The sequence below is a fragment of the Ornithodoros turicata genome, chromosome 1, assembly GCF_037126465.1.
Source record: "Ornithodoros turicata isolate Travis chromosome 1, ASM3712646v1, whole genome shotgun sequence".
Classification (NCBI taxonomy): Eukaryota; Metazoa; Arthropoda; class Arachnida; order Ixodida; family Argasidae; genus Ornithodoros; species Ornithodoros turicata.
In genome coordinates this window covers 4,463,331-4,469,799 of record NC_088201.1, presented here as the reverse complement: position 1 = coordinate 4,469,799, position 6,469 = coordinate 4,463,331, and positions in this window count along the sequence as shown.

The window sequence follows — 6,469 nt, the reverse complement described above, 5'->3', positions numbered from 1 at the left end:
AGTGGCAAAGTAGTTAGTAGTTATAGTTAAACTATACTGTAGAAGTAGTTAGTGGCCATCACTGGAAATAACGTCTCTGTGCACTCTAAAAACGGAACTTCACCGCATGGCACGCTGTGCACCAACCACTGCGAAGAATGATAAACCTGTCGCTTCTGATTCGAAGAGAGAGGCGGGCGTACGCCTTTTTGTGGCAATTTTCATATATCCAAATTGCCACAAAAAGGCGTACGCCCCCCTCTCCCAATCGAATCAGAAGTGATAATCCTATCATTCTTCGCAGTGGTTGGCGCACAGCGTGCTATGCGGTGAAGTTCTGTTGTTATAGAGTGTGCTTTATCGAGTGAAATGGTACCCAAGCGAGCGACAGTGTAGTATTTGTAACTATCCTTATAAGCGTGACATTGATCACCGTGTCTTAGGTATAAGCCTCAATATAAATACCTCTCGATGACACATACACTCTAAGAAAAAAGGAGTAATTTTACTCATTTTGGGGAGTAATTGCATTGCCACAAAAAATAGTCCCTTTCGGGAGTAAATGCACGGGAGTAAATGAATGTCACAGAGTGAAGACCGCATTTCACGCGATGTTGTGAGAGTCCCAGGTACATAATTGGTGCGCATGCATGAAGATACTTTGAAGCAAACAGTAAACGGTGATATATGGAGTGATATAAAATCTTGCGCCATACATAGGGCACAATTTGCGAAGAAAGATGCGCTAACTGTTTCTTACTCTGTGTGGCTGGAAAATTGCTACGTTGTGTGAGTTATACAGCCTTATGTCGTTCAAATTGACCAAGGGCACATATTTACGTAACTTCTGCATTCAGGAGACCATTCGCGAAGTTTAGGGACAATTTGCAGTCGTGGGGAGTAAACGTCGGGACTAAATGTTGGGTTAGGGGACTAAAATGGGGAGTAATTGCAGATTAGGGGAGTAGAAGCTGCAATTACTCCCCGTTTTACTCCTTTTTTTCTTAGAGTGTATACGAGTCCTGTCCGTATGGGCGATCATCCTATTTACCTCAAAGTCCGCAAACAACAACACGATTACCTCGCAGACCCCATTACAACGTGCAGACGGATTGTTGTACAGTTTGTTGAGTTTCCTTTCGGCACAGAGACGTGTCTTTTATTAGAACCGTTCGTTTGGCGGACTTTTGTAACACGTTGGACGGCAACGTCCAGTCGAATGAGAAGGATATTCCATGGAACGTTCTCCGCAGGTCTGTAATAAGTGCACTCGATGTAGAGAACACTCGGTGAATGGCGGGACATTGAGTTGCGGCTGTTGCGCTCTTCGCTATCGAGATAACTGACTGATAACTGATATCGAGACCACATCCAAGTGGATCCCCCAAGGTCACGTGCCGGTGCAGGGTTCAAACCCTACACTCTTAAAAATGAACTTCACCGCATAGCACGCGCTTAGCCAACCATACTCTCGAATGGTATCGTTATCTGCCCTGATTTGTTGAAAACAGGGGCGTACGCCTTTTCTGTGACAATTATGAACAGCATAAGTGTCACAGAAATGGCGTACGCCCCCCGTTTTCAACAAATCAGGGAAGATAACGATATCATTCGAGATAATGGTTGGCTAGGAGCATGCTATGCGGTGAAGTTCATTTTTAAGAGTGAAGGATATCGTTATCTGCCCTTCGTTGAAAACGGGAGGCGTACGCTTTTTTTTTGTGTGTGTGTGACACTTATGCTGTTCATAATTGTCACAGAAAAGGCGTACGCCTCCCGTTTTCAACAAATCAGGGAAGATAACGATATCATTCGACGTGATGGAGCACCGCTAGGAGCGTGCTATGCGGTGAAGTTCATTTTTAAGAGTGCACTGTTGCAATGTAACTGCACCCGCTCCCTCTTCTTCTTCTTCTTTTTTTTTTTTTTTTGCAACACCCCCCCCCCTCCCTTGAGCCTGCGGTTCGTAATCGTAATCTTTATTCAGTCAATATTGCAAAAAATGTACACAAAGCGGGACTGTGAAGGGAAACCCTGTGGTATACAGTCCGAGCACAGTTCAAGGATTAACAGCTAAAAGATACAATTTAGTTGTGATTAAGATATTGTTAAATCGATATACGATTGCTATGAACAACGACAAAAACAGAAAAGATATACAAAAATATTTAAAAAAGAAGTACGTGTGGGGAGTTACCCGACAACTAACACACTGGTAAGTTACTAAAGATTGATTGATTGATTTTAAAAGAAAAAAATTACTAAAGAGCTATGGAACATTCGGGGAGTTCTGGCTAAACTGCCCTCGGGAAAGTGTTTCACCCTAAACACTCGTGTCTTTTACGTCAGGGTGTTTCGCCGAGATACAAGTGATAGTTGCTGGGTCCGTTATTACCGATCCCGCATGTTACTAGCGAGTCTTCCTGGGCCGACTTCACTGGGGCCGGGACTTGCCTTTACAGCGTCACACTTACAGCATACTGCAGTGTCCGTGGAGTTGCAAAACGTATTTTTTGAGAAAAATTGGAGGGTAACCCGATTCGGACCAAAATTGGTTTTACTCGAAAAAAAAAAAAAATCACTCCCTGGCGCGGTAGAAGAAGGATATATCTCGAGGAATCCTGTTGTCCATTCTCTACAGCTTTTCCAGACAAGTATACCGGAGTAGCCAGTCCTGACCCCGTCGGCCCTACCCAGCACGCTGAAGTCACGTCTGCGCTGACACGATTCCTTCGGGAATCTAAACTCCTGGACAGTCTCTGATGCGTCCTATGCGCAACGATTAGTGAAGGAGCTGTTTCTTCTGTATTTTTTGATAATTTTCTGTATCCCAGCTGTTTTCTTTTGTTTGCTTGAAAGCATTAGGGAATAGCAAGCCCACACCGTGGCTAACCTTTCCCTCCCCTTTTTTCTTACTTTGCATTAAACATATCCCCCCCCCCCCCCCCGTCGGCCGGAACTCACAGATTCACATTTCTTTTGATAAATCGCGCGCTTTTCAATGCGCTTCAATGTGATGTTTCAAACGCAATTCCAAATTGCGTCTGATGCGAAAAGTATTGGCGCTAATTTCCGCTTCTCAACGCGCTTTCCGATCGTCGGTTCTTTTCATCTATATAGAGCCACTCAATAGGCTCTGACTTACACCGACTTCACCTTCACGAAGAAACGGACACCGCGCGATTATATACCAAAGGCCATCCACGCGGGTCAAAGGAAACAAGGTCTCCGATCCGCGGTCAGTCTGACTCAGTGGCCGTGGAGTAATATATCCCTGACCTCGTTTCCTGGCCCTATCTGCTGCTTCCCATGATTCTGCAGCCAGTGAGCATTTGGACATGTGCGACAAGAACGTCATGTTCAACACGGCTTGCATCCGACCGGCGGTACCGCACCAGGTCTGTGGTTAATCGAGCTGTACAGATGCCACCTGTCAAGACTGTGGGTTCCGTTCGCAGATTTGAGGTCAGTCATTTCCAATCGTAATTTGCTGTAAAGTTACAAAGCTGAGCATATGACGAAAGGGCTTCAGCAGGTTTTTTTTTTTTCTTACGTACAGAAAGCACCGCTGGTTAACGTACTTGCGTGATCTGGATCTTACTGTGTCAAGAGGCACGGACAACGAGGGACATGAAAAGCACAAGGCTGATCATTGTCCTGTTGTGTTGTCCGTCTCTTGCGCCTGCTATACAGTTCAGATCACGCAATTATTCATTAACTGCTTCGTGACTTCGAAATCCTTAGTATAGTATCATGCGATAATCGATGCGATAATCGGCGTGGTACTATATACTGTGCACGGGAAATGTCTTTGACAAAGCTGGGTCTCTCGAGTCCTCGGGCAGGTATACGCGGGCTCATTTCATTTTTGTCTTCATCTTCACTGCGCAACATGCCGAATGTACTCAACAAAAATCGCGTAAGGGATATTCTTACACCCATCGACAAACGAACAAACCTCCTCGATTGTTTCATATTCTTTTTAAATGAATACAGTGAACCCTCGTTATTATGACCATGGTCGTTCCCGAAAATTTTGGTCATAAGCGAAATTATCCTATTAACGGAGGAATTGCAGAGGTTTCACTGCATTGTTCCCCAGGAGTATGGTCATAAAGCGGGTATGTCAGATTATCGGGGGTCATATTAACGAGGGTTCACTGTATACGTTTCGCGAATTCAGTAAGAAGCGTAACAAAGAAACGCCGTTTGTGCGTTGCAGAGTTTATTGCTTCGAATAAATCTTCCCTTTACAAAGAAACGCAAACTTCGTCAAATACCCGCATCCTTCGTCGAGGTCTTGCATGGGATCAGTTACATTGGTATATATAGTACGCGTAGTATTGTGTTCCATGTATAGTTTCTTCATATCAGTGAGTCACAAGAGCGCTGTGCAACGCTCAACGGAGAAAGAGGGAGATATCCGTCCTCTTGAAACGAGCAGCTGAATCACTTTCACCGATGACTCCTTTCTGTCCTCGAAGCCATCGCTGTCTTCCAAATCTAGCACACAAAGAAACACAATGCCCGTTGAAATGGCCTCTCCTATACTCTCCGAAAATAGAACTTGACCGCGTAGCACGCTCCTATATAGCCAACCATAATCCCAAATCAAATCGTTCTGCTCCCTGATTGGTTGAAAACGTTTTTGTGACACTTATGCAGTTACGTGAATTGCCATAAAAAGGCGTAACTTGACGCATAGCACGTAGCACGTAGAGGAAGACGTACACTTTTCTTTTTTGTGTGTGTGTGTGTGTGTCAATTATCCAAATTGACACAAAAAAGGCGTACGCCTCCCTCTTTCTTCAAATCAGCAGGTGATATCCTATCATTCGTGGCAATGGTTGGCGAGAGTGTTCTGCCGTCAAGTTCTGTTTTTAGAACTGGGAGGTACCGGGTTCGAATCCCGCTGCCGGCTGTGCTGTCTGTGGTCCTTCCTGGGTTTTCCTCGGACGCTGTCAGACATATTTTGACACAGTTCCCTTAGAAGTCGGCCCAGGAGCGTTAGTCGCAAACCTCTGTGAGGCCGACAACGGCGAGCTCTTTCAGCACTAACATTGATATCATTGATTGATAGATTGATATAGATTGATATCATTCTGTTTAATGGTTGGCCTTCACCGGGCTATGTGGTCAAGTAGAGGGTCGAGCGCGTGGTTTAAAAGTTTCATTTGGCGCTATATTTATTTAATATTTTTTATTATTTCAATATAATTTTAAAATAATTTTTATAATTTTAAAATAATTTTTATTATTGTAATATTTATCCCGATACTGGTGGCAGTTCTCTCTCAGTGATTCTCGACCGACTTGGCCTGCCCCGGCATGTTGCTTTGGTGCGGCCTACTTGAAACTATGCCGGCCATGAATCCCAGTGCCTCGGAGTGCAATGACACGGGCCCCAACTTTTAAGACAAATCGTGGGTAAACTTGACCGCATAGCACAGTGAAGGCGAACCATTGCACACAATGATATACCTTTATTGCTCCTTATTTGTGGAAGGCACGGGGCCTTTTTGTGACAATTAACGTAACTGCATAAGCATCACAAAAAAGGCCTCTCGTTTTTAACCAATCAGGGCGCATGCCGAACGATGTCATTGGGGATGGTGGTTGGCTAAGAGCGTTCTACACTGTTAAAACATAACTTCACCACATAGCACGCTACTAGCCAACCATCATACCGAATGATATCATTTTGTGTCATGATTTGGTTCAAAACAGGGGGGAGGCGCCTATCTGGGACAAGTTATACACTCTTAATTTTTTACACCTTTTAGGGTGTATAAAGGGTGTAATCCAAAAGTGCGATAACTCACTCCCTTTAGGGTGTAATATAACACCCTTTTCCACTGACTACACCCTGCGGAATGAGTTATCGCACTTTTGGATTACACCCTTTATACACCCTAAAGGGTGTAAAAAAATTAAGAGTGTATATCTTGTCCCACACTCTTAAAAAAAGGGTGTACTTTAACTCCTTTCCTTGCCACATATATAACACCCTTTTGGAGAGTACCATTACGCTCAAAGGGCCGGTGTCTCCTCATTCCCTCAAGGGAGTAGCATAACACCTTCTCCCTGCCGGGGAGTAATATTACTCTCCAGTAAGGAGAAAGGTGTTATGCTACTCCCTTGAGGGAGTGAGGAGACACCCTTTTGAGCGTAATGGTACTCTCCAAAAGGGTGTTATATATGTGGCAAGGAAAGGAGTTAAAGTACACCCTTTTTTTAAGAGTGCAGATAGGCGACTCCCCCCTGTTTTGAACAAATCATGACACAAAAGGATATCATTCCGTATGATGGTTGGCTAGTAGCGTGCTATGTGGTGAAGTCATGTTTTAACAGTGTATGTTCCCACCACCATCTGTTCGCTTTAACGGCATATACTAACACCGAGCGGTCTTCTTCTCTTGTGCAGATGGAATCACCTGCCCCTTCGAAAACGCATCTCCCTCACGTGGCGAGCAGAAACCGCCAAGGGAAC